Here is a 19,330-nt window from a genome sequence, read left to right as displayed (position 1 = left end):
CTTTGCAGACGATGCCGCTTTAGTTGCCCATTCAGAGCCAGCTCTTCAGCGCTTGACGTCCTGCTTTGCGCAAACTGCCAAAATGTTTGGCCTGGAAGTCAGCCTGAAGAAAACTGAGGTCCTCCATCAGCCAGCTCCCCACCATGACTACCAGCCCCCCCACATCTCCATCGGGCACACAAAACTCAAAACGGTCAACCAGTTTACCTATCTCGGCTGCACCATTTCATCAGATGCAAGGATCGACAATGAGATAGACAACAGACTCGCCAAGGCAAATAGCGCCTTTGGAAGACTACACAAAAGAGTCTGGAAAAACAACCAACTGAAAAACCTCACAAAGATAAGCGTATACAGAGCCATTGTCATACCCACACTCCTGTTCGGCTCCGAATCATGGGTCCTCTACCAGCACCACCTACGGCTCCTAGAACGCTTCCACCAGCGTTGTCTCCGCTCCATCCTCAACATCCATTGGAGCGCTTACACCCCTAACGTCGAAGTACTCGAGATGGCAGAGGTCGACAGCATCGAGTCCACGCTGCTGAAGATCCAGCTGCGCTGGATGGGTCACGTCTCCAGAATGGAGGACCATCGCCTTCCCAAGATCGTGTTATATGGCGAGCTCTCCACTGGCCACCGTGACAGAGGTGCACCAAAGAAAAGGTACAAGGACTGCCTAAAGAAATCTCTTGGTGCCTGCCACATTGACCACCGCCAGTGGGCTGATAACGCCTCAAACCGTGCATCTTGGCGCCTCACAGTTTGGCGGGCAGCAACCTCCTTTGAAGAAGACCGCAGAGCCCACCTCACTGACAAAAGGCAAAGGAGGAAAAACCCAACACCCAACCCCAACCAACCAATTTTCCCTTGCAACCGCTGCAATCGTGTCTGCCTGTCCCGCATCGGACTTGTCAGCCACAAACGAGCCTGCAGCTGACGTGGACTTTTTACCCCCTCCATAAATCTTCGTCCGCGAAGCCAAGCCAAAGAAGATTCAAACAGCAGCTATGAGTAAAGTACGACCAAGGCACTCCACTGGCTGAATATTTGCTCCCATCTTCACCAAAGATTTATGTGTTACTTCAGAGAAATTTACTTTTAGAATTTTAGACATATTTTAAACATTATTTTATTATTATTAATTTACATTCTTTTTTCAATTTTTTTTGCCAGTTGCTTGAATTCTGGATACCAGGAGTTTTACTGCAGTTCAGACTTGGTCCTCCCTGTTTATCTTGTAAAGACCCTTCCCTCTCAGCCTGTTTGCTTGTAGCCACATCCACCATTTATGTGGCCAGCTGAATTTTTGGTCAACAATGACCTGTCAGGATGTTAATGTTGGGGGAGTTACTGTTGAATGCCATTCCCTGGTATTCCTGTCGTAAAATTTGCCACTTGTTCTGATCCTGGCTGTACTCCAGATATTGCTGCATGCAGGCATGGACTCCTCAATCTTTAGCAAACATTCCTTCTACTGACTTTGTTATGGAAGCAGGTTCTTGATTTCAATTCTTTGATGATTTTATTGTTTCATTTTCTTATTTCCATTTATTTTAAGCATTATTTTTATTCAAATTATTTTAAGCGGAACTTTTATTCAAATTATTTTACTTATTAAAATGAAATTGGTACAATTTTCCAAATTTCCATTGGTTTTAATTTGATCTCAAGCCTTGCTGTGATGGGTAAAAATAGAGAGCATTGACACAATCAAGAACAGGATTGTTAGAAGGCAAACAGAGAAATACAAAAACTGCAGATCCTGGTATCTTGAGCAATGAACTCAATCTACAAATTCACTGACAATATCAGCTCTCAATCACCTCATCCTATCATTTCCTCCAATAGGACCCCACCACTACACATCAAGCAAGCCTCCAACACCATCTCCATCCTCATCACCCCTGGTCATCTCCCCTCTACACCACCAACCTCATTCACTCCCACCCCTGTACTTCCTGTTTCTACTTTCTACCCAAGATACACAAACCTAACCATCCGGGCAGACCCATTATCTCTGCCTGCTCCTGCCCTACTGAACTAGTTTCATCTTTCCATGACTTATCTTTTCTCCACTGGTCCAATCCCTCCCCATCTACATTCACGACACCTCATATACCCTCCATCTCCCCAATGACTTCAGATTCCCCAAATCAAACTGCCTCATCTTCACAATGGATCTCCAATCCCTTTATACCTCTATCCCTTACACAGAAGGTCTGAAAGCACTTTGCTTCTTCCTGGACCAAAGGCCAGACCAGTCACCCTCTACCACCTCCCTCCTCCATCTGGCAGAACTTGTCCTCATTCTAAATAACTTTTATTTTAACTCCTCCCACTTCCTCCAAATTAATGGAGTAGCCTTGGGTATCCATATGGGTCCTGCTACACCTGCCTGTTTATGGTTGGAGCAAACCATGCTGCAAGCCTGCACAAGCAAGATCCCTCAACTCTCCCTCTGGTATATCGACGACTACATCGGGGCTACCTCAGGCACCCACTTCACCCCAATCTCAAACTCACCTGATCCATCTCTGATAACACTCTCCCCTTCCTGGATCTCTCGGTCTCCATTTCGGGAGACAAGTTGTCCACTGACATATACTACAAACCCTCCAACTCCCACAACTACCTGGACTACACTTCCTCACACCCTGTCCCCAGCAAGGATTCCATCCCCTTCTCTCAATTTCTCCGTCTCCGCTGCATCTGTTCCCAAGATGAGGTCTTCCAGTTCAGATCTTCTGAAATGTCTGCTTTCTTCTACAAACGTGGCTTCCTCATTACCACTATCAACTCAGCCCTCTCCCGCATCTCCTCCATCTCCCATCATCTGCCCTGGTCCCATCTGCCCCAAGATGCAACAAACACACAATCCCCCTCATCCTCATCTAGCACCCCACCAGCCTCCGTATCCAACAAATTATCCACCTACTACAGGATACCACCACTGGACACATTTTTCCTTCTCCCCTCTTGGCCTACTGCAGGGACCGCTCCCTCTGCAATTCCCTTGTGCACTCATCCCTCTCCACCCATTGCACCACTGGCACCTTCCCCTGTGGCGACCGGAGGTGCAACACTTGTGCCCACACCTACCCCCTCCACATGGTTGGGGCCCCCAACAGGCTTTTCACGTGAAGCAATACTTCACGTACATCCAGAGGACTTATCGACTGCATCTGGTGCACCCTTTGTGGTATTCTCTACATCAGAGAAACCGGTTGCAGACTGGGCGATCGCTTTGCTCAGCACCTCTGCTCTGTTCGCAACCACAGCGACCTCCCAGTGGCCAACCATTTCAATCCGGATTCACACTCCACAACCAGATGGCATTAACATTGCACACTGAGGCAACCATGAAGGAGGCACTCCAGTGACTCTACTTTCTAGGGAGTCTGAGATTTGGCATGTCATTGAATATTCTATTAAACTTCTGCAGGTGCATTGTGGAAAGTATACTGATTGGTTGCATTACAATCTAGTTCGGCAAATATAACTGCCCAGGAATGCAAAAGGAAGCAAACATTGCCAGGTCCATCACAGGTTCTGATGTCCCACCCATTGCAGACATCCATCTGAGGCACTGCCTCAAGAAGGCAGCCAACATCCTAGTCACAGCCTCTTCCCATTGCTACCTTTGGGCAAAAAGTACAGAATCCTGAAAACCAGCACCTCAAGGTTCTGGAACAGTTTATTTCCAATAGCCATCTTGAATAGCCTCTTGAACCTATCCTTGGTATACTAATTATGAACTGTCTACATAATTGCAGGTCACATTTTTTGCATTTGGATTACTGTGAATATGTATTTTCTATCTTATCTCTTTTACTGTCTCTTTTAATTTAATTCAGATAGTTTAACCATATCATATCATCATTTAAGGAGCGGAAACAGGCCATGTTGGCCTTTCAAGTCCACACCGGTTCACTGATTTTGTGCGCCCTCTTCAGGCATTGGTGATTTTAAGTGTAGTGTATCTTTGAGAATTTTAACATCTATCCATAGGTCCTCTGTACTTTGGATGTGAAATCTCATATTAAAATATTCAAAAACATTGGCTGCGTGGGAGAAGCCAGTGAGTGGCCGTAGACAATTAGTGCTCAGACTGCAGGCCTGTGACTAGTGGTGTGCTGCAGGGATCGGTGCTGGGACCAGCGTAGCTTGTCATCTAGATCCACAATCTGGACAACAATGTGGTGATTGGATCAGCAAGTTTGCAGACAATACTCAGATCAGAAGCGTTGTGGACAGCAAGGAAAGTTTTCAAAGCTTGCAGAGGGATCTGGACCAGCTGGAATAAACAGCAGATGGAATTTAACATGAACAACTGTGAGGTGTTGCGTTTTGAAGGACAAACCATGAAAAGACGGTGAACGGTCGGGCACTGAGGAGTGCGGTAGATAGAACAGAGGGAACTGGGAAACTGCTGTCACAGGTGGATAGAGTTGTAAAGAGAGTTTTATTATACTTTTTCTTCATAAATACCCATTCAGCCGCAGCAAGTAAGAATTTTAGGCATGTGCATTCATAGTACAATGTGTATGACTACAAAATCATTATCATTAGCTGTTGGAGAACACAGAACATCAGGCAGCAGCTGTGGACAGAAATTGCCAGTGAACATTTCAGCTGGGGATCTTTATCGGAAGAGTTTCAATAAGGGGTCCTCATCAGTGAGTTCCTCCAGCACCTCATTGTTTGTACAGATGACAAATTCCAGCTGCTGCCCATGAATTGTGGACAAGTTTTCATGGAGGAGAACTTGACCTTACACTCAGTTGTGTGATAATAAATAAGGATTTTAAAACCATTTGGAAAAAAGGCTAGATAGTTAATTTTTTTTAAATGTTATACTTTTCCTTGCATATTTTACTTTAACCACCTCGTATTTTTAAAAATTTCAGTATTTTACTTTCTTCATTTCAAATTGTTGCCTATATCTCACTCCTGCCTCAGGAAAGAGGTCGAGGTGCCACAAGATTTGGACCACAAGGTTCAATAACAATTACACTACCATCAGACTCCTCAACAACAAACTCTATCAGGGAATCATTTACTTTTGCTCTTTCGTGTTGGTTTTATTTTCTCCTCTCTGTATTGCAGTGGTTTACATTTGTTTATTTGCTTACACGTGTACAGTTTTTGTTTGCACTACCAAAAAGCAGAAATTCCACCTGGCCAGCAGGAAAAAGGAATCTCAGGGTTGTATGTGATGTCATGTATGTACTCTGACAATAAATTTGAAATCAACCGGATGTCCCATTCCATGGTTATTTTTCAACAGACGAGTTCCTGGTGAAATGAATAATTTGTTTTGCGTTGGATGGAAGAGGAGCACAAAAAAGGAGCCTCATTGTGGGTGGGGGAGGGGACCAGGGAGGCTGTCTTTCAGCGCCATCACCCGCCCAGTCTGCGTCTCGGAGCAGCTGGTCACATCGCCGCCCTGGCATCCTTTATCAGCTCCGGAGCACTCGAAACGACAAGGAGAACCAAAACAGATACCTTTGCACGTCAGGAAGAGCCAGACTTTGGATTCTGGCACCGGTCCAAGTCCCACTAACGGGCCGCGCCGCCATTTTGCGCATCGTCGTCGTTTTCGCCGTGTGACAGCGCGCATGCGCCGGCTGTCGAAGCGAGGGAGAGGTCACGAACTCTGACCCGCGAAGGGAGTCGAGAAACGGGGGGGAAGGTTCGGGGCTTTTTTTTTCCGCCCGTTTGGAAAATAACGTCGCAGGTAAGAGGCGGAAACGGCGCCTGAACGTCTTCCCCCTGCCCGGAGCCGCCGCTGGCGCCCGCGCTCCGACCGCGGACAACCGCCATCTCAGGCCCGGCGCCGCCCCGCCCGAGCCCAGGCCCCGGGACTGCGAGCGGTGGCCAACCTGAGGGAAGCGGGAGGGCTGCAGGCCCCGGCGCTCCTCCAGCCGACCGCGCCGCGGTGGCAACTCGAAATGAGAGGGTGGGGGCCGGAAAAAACCTCGCCCACCCTTGGCCCAAGCCGCTTGGCAGCGCCGTGCCCCCGCCGCTTTTGCATATCTGACGACAGCGGTTCACCTTCACCCCCTCTCCGTGACCTTTCACCCACAGCGGCCCGGCCGGCCCTCTCTAACCTGGAAGGCCGAGGTGCCGGCCGGCTGCGGCGCTGGAACCCCAGGCCGAGCGTTCGGTGGCGTTCCCCTCCCCCCTCGAGTGGGGGGACCGGTTGTCAGGGCAGGGCCTGTCTCCTGGATGGGACTCCGACAGGTTGTTGAGGCCAACAGCGGCCTCGGAGAGCCCGCCATCCCATTGCGCGCATGGGCCTTCTGTGGCGCAGTCAGCGGGCTGGATTTGTTTCCGACGGTCGAGGGGGCGCCCTCTCGCAGTGAAGGAGGTTCTGCCCCTCTGAGGATCACCCCAAGTTTGAAAGCTCCGGATCCCTCCCAAAATAGGCCTTCCAATGTGTAGATTTGCAAATAAACGGCTAATGTGAGGATGAACGGCAGCCCGATGATGTCAACTGCAGCACTTTGAAAACGGGGAGCAAATGTGACCTGGACGTTGGATATTTCCCCACAAAACAGACGGAAAAGCCTTTCTTTACTCCTAACGGTAATGCGATTAAAGTGTCCGTCTCTCTTTATTTTATTTGTATAAGATGCAGTCGGGTGTAAATAGGATGTTTTCAGTTTGGAGGAAAGCTAGGGAGTTGAGTTAATTTGATAGGTTTTTCAAGAAGCGGACAGGCATGAATGGCTTCCTACTGTGTGGTGACATTCATGATCGGTTGTTGCCTTCATGCTATAGAGAGGATACCAAAATGCTGCAGGAAGATTTGCCAGAATTGAACAGCCCACAGCTCTGGAAAAGGGAAAACGAAGGAAAACAATGATGTTTAATAGCGATGAGAGTTATTTCCATTGTATTTGCAGAACAAGACAACACGGCTACATCATCCGTAACAATCCAAATGAAGAATTAATGAAGGATGCTTATGTACAGTGATCATGTGGGACTTACTGCTATATTGTATTTTAAACAGTTTGGAAAGAATATTTGTAGGGGGAGGCCTGAGGAAGGGGTGGTTGGAGGTGAATTGGACAGAGGTTTGTTTCGTGGAAACACCAGTGCAGATCAATTGTGTCTAATCTTTGTTGCTGTTCTTTCTCTCTGTCTCACATACTCCACCCAGTCCTGCAATATGGATGATGTCACATTGGCCTAGGGAACAAAAACCTTATAAATGTAGGAATGTTTACTTCAGATGAGAATTTATTGATGTATGCATAAGAACAATGTACAGATACATAAAAATTACAATTATAAACTGGCATTTTATGTAGGAAAAGCACATTTCAGTAATTTCTGCTCTGTGATAATAAATTTAGAGTTAGAGATTCCAAACTCTGAAACTCCATCTTCTCCACAATGCAGTGTGATATCATGGCTTCAATGACTACACAAGCTTTAGAAATTTCCATGTGCGCATTGAAATGTTTAAATGATGTTGATTATATTATTCATATTTTCTGCATTTTTTTGCTGTGTAAAAAGTTTGTGTTGCAAGTTGTGCACCAAACTTGCAGCAGCAGAATCGGATCCAGCTTGTCAGCTTGAGGATGTTTGTAATTTGCAGTAATAAAGCATAGATCACTTGGGTAACTTGCAGGTTTTCTGTGGCTTGTTTTTAATTATGCTGTTGTTATTCATGGTTTGTATTCATCTCTCTGGTACAATTTGCAAAGAATGTCAACTGATGACCTTCATACAGATTATGGACATCTGCCTGGGTGGTGTCTTTTCAAGTTTAAATTCAGGAACTTTAATTAGATAATGTGGGAGTGCTGGGTATTTCTAATGGAGTTTTCTTTCCATGTTCTTCAGCAGTCAAAATTGTGAGATGTCTTCAGCTACACCTTGCTGTTGACATTTACTAACTTTTTTTCAAATATTGGATCCCATATCATCTCTACTAAAAGAACAATTTACTTTCCCACTACTGGAATATTGAGGTATTTCTCTATCCACAAAAATTATTAGGTATAATGAGTAAAGCATCAAACAGTAACAATGTTCTGGTAATCTTTCCATTTTGCACACTTCATTTGCCTGGAGGGTATCCCATCAAAGCTGCACATTGGTCAAGTCCGTCATTATTATCCTCATTGGGAATGGTAATCAAAAGTACCTAAAACATTAGTTTTAAGAAGCAACAAATAATATTTGGGGTGGAGATTTGAGGAAGGAATTTTGGAATGTTGGTCAAAGGATTATTTAAAATTGTGTAGTACAAAAGGCAGAACTTTTGGAGCTTTGAGAAGTGGAATTGAGGGGAATGCAGAATACCCATAAAATGTATTACAAATGTTACTGGACCGGAAACCATTCGAGATGGCCAAGCATGAGTAAAAGGTAAATAAGATGGTGTGATATAGGATATGGGGACAGCAGAAATTTGGGAGGAAATTGATGTACCAAAGGCATAGCTGGGGATTTCATCAGTAATCAAATTAACGAAGGGGTGGGGCGCAAATGTGAAACAAACAATAAGAGTTGTGTTTACAGAAGCTCCATTCAGGGTCATAAGTTAAAATGGTTTGTGGTTCAAGAATGATAATTTGACTTTGGAGATGATGATGGTTGAGAATTCCATTGAGGAATGATCTTCGTAACTGGATTCAAAAGACCATTTCTGCCTGGCAGATGAGCATTGTGATGCATCAGGAGAGAGCAGTTTGTGATCTTTTGTAATTTATAACTATTCAGTAGAAAATTAACCCGTTTTAATGTGTGGTTATTAATTTGTGTCTTGATAGTGCCACTAGCAAATGAAGCATTCATTATGTGACCTTCAGTGGCAATGCTCGAACACCACTCTTCAGTAGGCTGTTCTAGAATTTTAACTCCACGGCAATGAAGAAGTATTTAAAGCAAGATGGGCTTTAACTTGGTGATGGCATCTATTGCATTTGTCCCAAATCAAAACAGCCATGGTAATTTGCTGTACAGCATTTTGTGGGTGATGCACACTATAGTTATGCCAGTTAGAAAAAAGTGCATGTACAAGATGGTGGATGGGGTACTGATCAAAAGCACCTTGCTTGACCATTATTGAGCTTGTATTTCAAGCTACTTTCATTGTGGGAAGGTGTTGCATCACGTTGTTGTGCTTTGTCAGTGCTATGTTTAGGGAGTAAAGAATGAACTCGTTTGCCGCAAAGTGCACAAACTTCTGACCTGTCAATAACAAAATAACTGTGGCTGGTGCAATTGCATTTCTGGTCAAGGTTGAATGCAGGGGATTTAATGATCATACTACTGAATATTGAGTAGTTTGGTTATTACTTGGCACTTGTTTCTACGGAATATTTTTTGCTATTGATCATTCTGAGCCTAACTGTTGTCTGGATCTTTCTGTATGCGGGATTCATATCTGAGTATTCGCATATTGAATAACAGACCAGTCTACAATCATTTGGCCTTCAATTATGTAGTGAAGGCCATTAAAGCTGTCGAACGTGTGAGGTCAGGTCACTGTCTTGGAACTCTTGAATCAGCATAGATTGGTGGGAGGCTGGGGTAATTGATCTCACCACAACCATCTTTACAACAACAGCCAATGGAGAATTTTGCTGTCAGTAACAGATACTCAGCTGATCCTTGTCCTTTAGTTGGAACAAGGCTGTAATGATCTTCAGGGCTGAATGGTTCAGCCAGGTGGCAGCAACAATTGAGGAAGTTCTTAATGCTGCTTAGTTAAATTATAGGCAACAATTTCCACTACTGTTTATTCTTGTGAGCAAAGCATGCCTGTTTCACAAGCATGTCTTCAGCAATATAGTATACTTTGAATAAGATTGCATGTAATTGAGCTCTGATGTCGAATTGATTATCGGAGCTCTATGGCAACGTATTAATGTAACAGTCGGGCAGTGGTTATGTTCAGAAAATTATCCTTTTATCTGATTTTAGGACATTAAAAAAAGCTTTATCAAGAAAACAAGCTTGTAGGATCCATACAACTATTAATTGTGGTGGAGAATCTGCTGCTTCCTTATGTCTGGATGATGGAAAGACCCTCTCTAGGAAAATGGAATCTCACAAAAGGGCAAGCCCTAACCACAGAATGGGCAATTAGAAATCTTGTCAGCTACCTAAGCCACGATCCAACTTGGTTCCAATTGTCAAAGACTCCCCACCGCAACTGCTAATCCTAACTACAGAATATTTTTCCTGCAAACTAAAATTGTATATTGGTTTAATTCAAGGTCAACGGTTTATTGTTTTGGAAAATTGGCTTGTTGACTTTGAATTAGTGAAAACTTCAAGATAATGAAAAATGAATCCAATGCAATGTTGTTTGTGTTAATGGATAAATGAATGATGACAGAGGTGAATGAAGCGGATTCACAATGATATTGTGGACCTAACCAGATGAAAGATCTGGCTCTCTTGCCCTCTGACACTCTTCTCCCCACCCCTCACTCAATTCACCTATTGTATTTATCATTTCTGCTTCCCTTTTTAATTACATTTTTAAGCACAATTTCTATTTTCCTCTCCTGTATCATGTTTTTGTTTTGCTCAGCTGTTTCTGGCCCAGATCCCCTCTTATTCTTCCTTTTCATCATCACTCACTTTGTTCACTGGGTGATGATACCTTCTAACTCTGTTAATGTGTGCCAGTGTTGTGGATATAATTGATACAAAGCATAGAAAAACTTCTAAAATATAAAAATAATGACTTGCATAGGAGCCAATTTCTCTCCTTTTCACTGGGAATGCAGTGTGATTTTTAAAAATAGCCACACTGCATGGTAACAGGCCCCCTCTGGCCCACAAGTCTTTGCTGCCCAAATACCCCAATTATCTACAAACCCCATATGTTTTTCAGTGTGGAAGGAAACCGGAGCACCCAGAGGAAACCTACACAAACATGGATGAATGTACTAACTCCTTGCAGACAGTGCCAGATTCAAACCCAGGTCACTGGCACGTCAATAGCATTGTGCTAACTGGTGCAGGCTCAGTAGGCAAAACTATCCTGGGAACTGGAAAATATGCAAAGAATCGTGCTACAAACAGTCCATGGGTAGCTGGAAACTGCAGGATTGGAGGGTCTGTGCTGGATTAAGTTGGAAGTGGGTAACTTGTGTTGGGGCAGAAGTTCAGTCCATTGTTAATGTAATGGATGGGCATTTGGATGCCTATTTACATTGATTGTCAATTTGTTTGGTTTGTTGATGAGAATTGTCATCTCTACGTTCAAAAATATTTTTTATCTGATCACTATTAAGTTCTTGAATCTCCCCTTGCTGCAGATTCACCAAAGAATCTGTCTGCTTAATTAAAATGCCACTTTTTTCTTGTACTAACTGTAACTGAATATTTATTTATCTATTCTTTATACAGTAAAGCCCCTGGTATCCAGCACCTATGGAGATTGGTAGATGCTGGATAAGTGAATTTCTGATTGTTTGGCATTGAAAATATGGCTGTGAGCTACAGTGAATTATGACTATCCAGTCAAAGTTCCAAGATGTTATTAGGTCAGGGCTTATAAGCCAGTATTGATGAAGGAATAGTATTTACATTCATGTTAAATAGTGTGCAGTATTTCCATCCATTTCTTTTCATATTGCACAGCAACAGCCCATTTTGGCCCACGAGTCTGCTGCCCAATTTTTACCCCATTAACATTCACCCCCAGTACTTTTTAAATGATGGGAGGAAATTGGAGTCCCGGAGAAAACCCACACAGATGTGGGGAGAATTGGTAAGTGCTGTCAGAGTAGCTTTTGTTGGCGCGCTATTCACATGGGCTGCTTTGCTTGGAAGGATGCTGAGCTTCGTGTGCGGTTGAAGATGTGTTCATCTCACCTTACTAGCATGTATGTATTGGAAATGGTTTTTGGTTTCAGGGAATGAATGACCCATGATTGAACCTCTGAAAATCACAGCATTGTGATCTCATGGGTCCCTATTAGTTTCCTGCCTCTTTGCCCCATTTAAGATGGCTTGAAAACTGGTTATCTCATCCTATATGTACTTGTATCCACATTTGTGATTTGGTTAAATTTTGTTAAATAATGCTGCAGATATTTTGGGATGTTTTGCTATGTAAGGAAGCTGCGTAAATATTTATTTCCTATTTATTAGAGTTGTCATTAGTCACGGTTTTTGCAATTAACACAGTCTACTCGGCACATTAAATTCCTATCATTTGCTGTGACTGTGGCTATTCCTGGAACAAAACTGTCCAGATTTGGGTAAATTTAAAGCCTTGAGCTTTGTTCACACTTTCATTTGGCCTTTTTCTTTCCCCTGGCCACACAGCACTAATTGTCCTCTCTCCCTATGTGGGAATTTGGGCAAACACAAGCAAATCTGCATGTGCTAGTGATGCCTCCCTTCCAGATGAACTGAACAACTTCTAGCATGGTTTGAGGTGAAAAACAATGTGGCAGTGGAGAAGACCACTCCTCCTCCAAATGATCAGGTGCCATGTCTTGTAGTGGCGGCGGCTTTAAAGCATTCAGGGACCACAGCACTACTCAGGGAGATGTTAAAGATGTCGGTGAGAACATCTGGTAGCTGAGCCGCACAACCCCTGAGCATTCTGCCGGGAATGTTATCTGGTCCAGCAGCTTTCCTTGGGTTGACTTTACCTAGTTCTCTCTTAACATCTGCCACTATAAGACGTAGCTGAGATTTATGAGTTGACATTAAGCCCAGGTGAGACTGGAGGGTGGAAAATTATTTCAGATTCAGTTTATTGTCGGAGTATATTCATGACCTCACATACAACCCTGAGATTCTTTTTCCTGCAGACGAGGCAGAATCACCACCTACTGTAGTGCAACAAAAACCGCACACAATGTACACACATAAACAAATAAAGAAATGTAAGCAACTGTGCAATACAGAGAGTCGATTGAGTTTGGTGTTGAGGATTCTGATGGTGGAGGGGTAGCAGCTGTTCCTGAACCTGGACGGGCAAGTTTTGTGGCATTGATACCTCTATTCAAGAAGGGCTGCTGGGAACTACAGGTCAGTGAGCTGAACGTTTGTGATCATTAAGTTACTGGAGAGTATTTTGAGGAAGAAGATGTACATGCTTTTGGATAGACATGGGTTGATTAGGGATAGTCAGCATGTTTTTGTAACTGGGAGGTCATGCTTCAAGTCATGATTGAGCTTTTTGAAGATGTGACCAAGAAAGATGACATTGTATGTGTGGATTTCAGCAAGGCATCCAATAAGTTTGGGATGTTAAGCTGCTCTGGAAGGTTAGATCACTTGGGATCGAAGGTAAGATAACAGAATAATATAAAATTGGCACCATGGACAAAAGCAGATGGTGATGATGATGGCTTTTACAGATGACACTAAAATGACTGATACTGTAGCTAGCGAAGATTGTTGCCAAAGATTGCAGCAGGAACTTGATTGGGTGGGTAGGCAGAGGAAGGGTTGATGATATTTAATACAGAGAGATGTGAGGTGTTGCATTTTGGGAGGTCTAACGTTGGTAGGACCCAAACAGAATAAGGATCTGGGGAATATTAAAGAGCATAGTGCCTTGATAGTGGTGTCACAGGTAGGTAGGGTGGTTAAAGTCTTTTGGTACATTGACCTTCATCATGGGAATTGGGAGGACATGTTGCATTTATATCAGATGTCCATGAGGCCCCAATTGGAGTTTTGTGTTCCATTTTGGTAACCATGCTGTAGGAAAGATGTGGAGAGGGTGCAGAGAAGATTTTAAAAGGATGTTACTGAGACTCATGAGCCTGAGCTATTGGGAGAGGTTGATTAGGCTAGTGCTTTATTCCTTGGAGTGCAGGAGGGCGAGAGATGATACCACAAAAGGTACATTAAATCATGAGAGACGTTCGTCAGATAAATGCAGAGAGTTCTTTCACCCAGAGTATTGGAATCTGTAACCAGAAGACATGGGTTTAAGGTTGGGGGGGGGTGGGGGGGAGGAGAAGAGAGAAGTTAGCTGGATCCTGAGGGGTAGATTTTTTACTTAAGGTGGTGGGTGTATGGAAGAAGTTGCCAGAGGAGGTATTTGAGGCAGGTTTTATTGCATTGTTTAAGGTATTAGATGGCTATATGGATAGGATACGTTTAGTAGCATTTGGGCCAATTGCAGGCTGCTGAGACTAGTGTGGACAGGCCACTTTGGTCAGTATGGGCAAGTTGGGCCGAGAGCCTGTTTCCATGCTCAATGATGAGATGAAAATCTTTGGTTGTTTTAGTATTAAAATGCTGGGAAAAACAAAATGCTCTGACTTGAACTGTGAAGAATGGACGAAAATGTCTCCTTGCAGCAGCGAAACAGGATTGTAGGGCCCTGGATTATGTTGTGGAACAAACAGGAAAATTGCTTCTGAAAGTAGATTGGTATAATTCCAATGTTCAAAAGACATTTAGGCAGGCACATGGGTGGGAAAGGTTTAATGAGATGTGGGCCTAAACAGGCAAATAGGGCTAGCTTGGGAAGACATCTTGGCCAGCATGAACATGGAAAGAACCTTTTTCTGTGCAGTAAAACTCTGACTCTATAAAAGTTCATTTTCATCATAAAACTAACGTGTGTAACCTGCAGTGACAAAAATCTTTTAGAAAACCATTAAAGCAAATATCCCTGATCCTTCATTTGTAACTCAGTACATGACCCTGTTAATGAGATGCTTTACATTTTTCGTTTTGCAAAATTTGAAAAGCATAATGTGCTGATATTGGATCAGTGTCTCTCATCTTGAGCATTAAAATGATGTGCTTGTTAATGGAAAAGTTGGACAATAAGGAATGCCCATTATCCAGCATTCAATCAACCAGAAACTCAAACAACTGGCAAAAAAAGCCCAAGGAAATAAAGAAGTTAAAAATAAATAAATAAATAAGAATCAATAAAAGTTATAAATTTTAAAAGTTTTCTGAAACAACACATAGCCCCTTGGTGAAGATGGGAGCAAACATTCAACCAGAGGGTGCAGCAGCTGTCTGAATAAAGTTTCAATAAAGTTGTGTTTGAATAAAATGGCGGTGCCCAGAATGAAGAGCTGGTCAATGTTGCTGGGGCAACTCTCCCAAAGTGTCTTCCTATCCCTCCCTAGTAAGAGTCTTTATTTTTATCAGTATTAAGTATATTAGTAATGCTTTATCTGTAAATTTAGGGGTTAGTTATGATGGCAGCATGGTGAGTTGAGCAGCTAGCGCAACGAATGGTGTTCGAATTTAAAGGAAGGTGCGCAGGTGTCCTGACCAGAACACTGGCATGGAGGTGAGTCAGGTTGCTTCAGGGGCCTGACAGAGATACCAGAGTGAAGGCCTGGCTGATGGCGCTCACTGCTGGGGTGACTCTCCCAAAGAGTCTCCCTATTCCTGCATCATAAGAGTCTTTATTAGTATTGGGTATTTTAGAAAGTTTTATCTGTAAATTTGTGGGAAGGGGTTCATTATGATGGCGGCATGGTTAGCACAGCAGTTAGTGCAATGCTGTTACAGTGCCAGTGACTGGGGTTTGATTTTAAATTTTATGTTATGAGAACTACTTAATTAAAGTGAATTTTAGATAATTAAAGACTACAATACTAATATTTTTAAAAATACTTTACATTTTGCACTGCCTTTCTTCTTTTAAATGATGTATTCTTAACACGGTGAATTAGTTTGGTATTATAAGAGTGAGTCTCAGTCAACCGGAAAGTTCACATTTCCAGAATCTGTGATATTTTTTTTCCCCCTGTGGATGCCAGATACTGGGGATTTTACTGCATTACAAATTCAATAACCTTATTGGATAAATATCATTTGTTTTGGACAAAGTTAAGGTTCAAATTTATTATGTTGTTTCAACTATGCAGTGAGAATTTGTTTTGGGTTTAATGTCTCTGACTTGGCACAATAAGTAAGACGGTACAAAAAGAGAGATGAGTTCGTACAGAACTAAAGCAAACTAATATTATCATTTTAAGGCTTATTTGGGAGACATGATGACTGGAAAGAATCTGGTAGTTTGTGATCTTTCTTCCTGATGGGAGTGGAATGAAGTATGGCTAGGGTGAGATTAGACTTTTAATATGTTGGCTACTTTACAAAGCAACAGGAGTTATAGATGGAGTTGGTGGAGGTTTTCACATCACAATCTCTACAATTTCTTGCAGTCTTGGGCCTTGACTGTGCAGTGATTCACCCTGTTGGGGTACTTTCAATGGTACACCTGTAGAAATGGTTATAGGATGCTGGTGACATGCCAAATTAGAGGAAGTAGTGATGTTGATGCACTTGCTTGGCCATTGGATCAATGTTCAGTACCAGGCCAAGTCACTGGAAATCTTTACCCCTGGGAATTTCAACTCTCCACTGTTTCTACCTCTGTAATACTGAGCTCCTCCTGAAGTTTGCAGCACAATTAACACAATGATTTTACAATGCAGCAGCCCAGGTCTGAATCTGGCTCTATCTATAACGACTTTGTGCATCCTCCCCGTGTCTGGGTTTTCTCCCACCCTTTCAAAACCTACAGAGGTTGTAGATTAATTGGGATATTTGGGCGGCACGGGCTTGTGGGTCGAAGGGTCTGTTACTGTACCGTTTGTCCAAATTTAAAAAAAGAATTATAATCAACTCTTTAGCCCTGTCCTGACACCAAGTCACAAATCCCTCTGTGCCTGTTTTGTTCTTCGAGATCCTACTTACAATGGTAGTGTCATCTGCAGATTGCTCAATGGAGCTGGAGCTTTCTTAGTCCATGCATTTGAGGGAGTACAGGGAGTAGAGAAATGAGACATGACCTGTGGTGTCTTGGTATGGAGGATAATTATGGAGTAGACTGTAGGATAAGAAGAAAAGGATATTTAAATTTTTTTTGTTTCAAATTAGGTTGTTTGGCATAGAGTTGAAGGTCATGTTAAATAAACCAAGGACCAGAGTTCTAAAATAGCCTGATTGCTAGCGTATCTTCTCATACGCAGCCTTCAAGTGATGATATAAAGTGCAAAGGCATTTAAATGATGAAAATGAGTTCTTTTTGTAAACCCTGTCCTTTATTTTTGATAGAGAACTGATAGTGACCCACAGAGTACAGGTTGAGAAATACTGGTGCAGACCAAACATTGTATTCCAAGTTGAAAGCCAACCTGAATTTTATTCCTGAGTAAAATATTCCAGTTCTCAAAAGCACAGTGTGGTGAATGTCTGCCAAGCTGCCTGTCTCCCCGCTGGCGAGCCTTGCTTACTAACGTTGGCTGTGCATTATCTCTACTGTTAAGGACACTCCCATTGGATATAACTGTATATGCATCTATTGTCTTTCATTATTGTCCCATGAGTTTCTGCTAATAAAAGCCATGATTATTGTTTGACCACATCATCTTTGTCTACTTCATCAACTGGCACTTCAATTTTGTTAGCAGAAATGGATGCAGCACTCAAGCCAGAGCGGCTGATAATCGACCCGTCTGCCCCGAGGGCCAGAGAAATTTTCAACCACTGGATTGCTTGTTTCGATTACTACGTGGCTCGAAACAACATGGTCGATGAGCCGATACAGTGGGGCCACCTGAACTCTCTGCTGGGTGAGGTCCCATTCGCCATAACGCAAGGAGCTACCACTCTGGCTATAGCCCGGGAACATCTGACTGCCACAGAATGTGGTGCTTGCTCGACATCAGTTGCTGACTAGACGCCAGAAACCCGGAGAAAGTGATGCTGCCTGACTGGCTAATGAATGTGATGTCAGGGCAGTCATTGCAACAACATCGCAATTCCTTGAAGTTGGCTGGATGCTTTAGTCAACAGGATTGACTCCAGTTACATCCAACAGAGGCTGCTGGAGACTGAGCCCTTAACCTACAACCGGGCAGTCACTCGAGCCAAAACACTGAGAAGTGCCATGCGGTCCAGTGAAATGCTAGAAACCGAAAAGGAAACATCCAGGAGTGCTGGAACCCCGAAGGAAAGAAAAGGGCGAACTCCTGAAAAATGCTACTTAGGTGATAAGAGTTGGCATCTCAGACAGAAGTGCCTGGCTCGATTTGTTACCTACAGCTATTGTGGGAAACTCGCTCACTTTGCTAAAGCGTCTAAGGCGAAAAGTACTCCCACTGATAAGAAGAAGAAGAAGAGAAGCACCAAGAAAATGCGTCCTGGAGCTGCAGGAATGGAAGATGACTGTGAAAAGGGGGAATCATCAGACGAGCAGGCTAAATTGATTTCAAGTGTCGGTGAGGTGAGATCCGCTGTGATGAGCTCAGTTGACTCCAAAGCTTATGGACTGGAATGGTCAACTATGAAGGGGGAGATGAATAGTGAGACTCTTGATTGTCTAATAGACTCGGGGAGTGTTGACAGCTACATCCACGAGAGAGTTGCCAGAGCCTTAAATTTGAGGAGATATCCAGCGAACCGAAAGATACTGATGGCTTGTAGTGAACTTACAAAAACTGTACGGGACAAGTGTAAAGTTACTTTAAATTTGCAGGGACATTGCCTGGCTGATGTGTGGCTCTTTATTATGCCAGAGCTCTGCGCCCTTTTGGTACTGGGGTTAGATATTCAATCTCAGATGAACAGTGTAGTGTTAAATTTCGGTGGGCCACTACCCACACTTATCATCCCCTGCACTAGTTACTGCGGTCTGTCCACATTAAAGATCAAAGCTCCCTCCCTTTTCAGTGATTTATCCCCGAGTGTCGGCTGATTGCCACTGAGCCATTCTTACAGCAAAGAGGATCGTGAGTTTATCAAAGCTGAGACCCAGAGATTGCTTAAAGAGGGAGTAATTGAACCCAGTAAGAGTCCGTGGCGAGCCCAGGTGGTAGTTGTGAAAAATCACTAAGAAACGACTGGCTATTGACCACAGCCACACAATCAACCATTACACTAACCTGGATGCCTGCCACGCCTCAATGAAATGATTAATCAGATAGCGCAATACAAAGTGTACTCCACTATTGACCTCAAAGCAGCTTACCACCAAATCCCCATTTTAAAAAAAAAAGGAATGACCCTATACAGCCTTTGAGGCAGATGGGGGGGTTATACCAATTTAAAAGGATACCTTTTGGAGTCACTAATGGTGTGTCAGTGTTTGAGGGAAATGGATAAGTTTGTTAGGACATATGAGTTGCAGGGTATGTTTCCCTATCTGGATAATGTCACTATCTGGGAAAACACAGGCTGAGTACAACTTGAAGAAATTTTTGGCAAAGCTAAAGAACTCAACCTTGCATTTAACGAGGGCAAATATGTGTTTAACGCGACAGAGCTACCCATTCTGGGCTACATTGTCCGCAAGGGCGAAATTTGCCCCGACCCAGAAAGAATGGCCCCCCTTAAG

The 19,330-nt window shown here is 43.3% G+C and overlaps 1 protein-coding gene across 15 annotated transcripts in view; it reads left to right on the top strand.

The window, feature by feature from the left end:
* The first annotated feature begins 5,414 nt into the window (after positions 1–5,414).
* Positions 5,415–19,330, top strand: part of nr2c1 (nuclear receptor subfamily 2, group C, member 1) — a 131,739-nt gene continuing 117,823 nt past the window's right edge. For 3 of the 15 annotated variants that reach the window (XM_069908331.1, XM_069908324.1, XM_069908325.1), the window contains exons 1-2: positions 5,415–5,740; positions 6,091–6,591. The gene's annotated coding sequence lies outside the window, so the exon portion shown is untranslated. The remainder of the gene's footprint in view (positions 5,741–6,090; positions 6,592–19,330) is intronic. The other 12 variants (XM_069908334.1, XM_069908329.1, XM_069908335.1 and 9 more) reach the window with 7 other exon arrangements.

This window comes from Narcine bancroftii, chromosome 13, assembly GCF_036971445.1.
Source record: "Narcine bancroftii isolate sNarBan1 chromosome 13, sNarBan1.hap1, whole genome shotgun sequence".
NCBI lineage: Eukaryota > Metazoa > Chordata > Chondrichthyes > Torpediniformes > Narcinidae > Narcine > Narcine bancroftii.
This window is presented reverse-complemented; position numbering and strand designations above follow the sequence as displayed.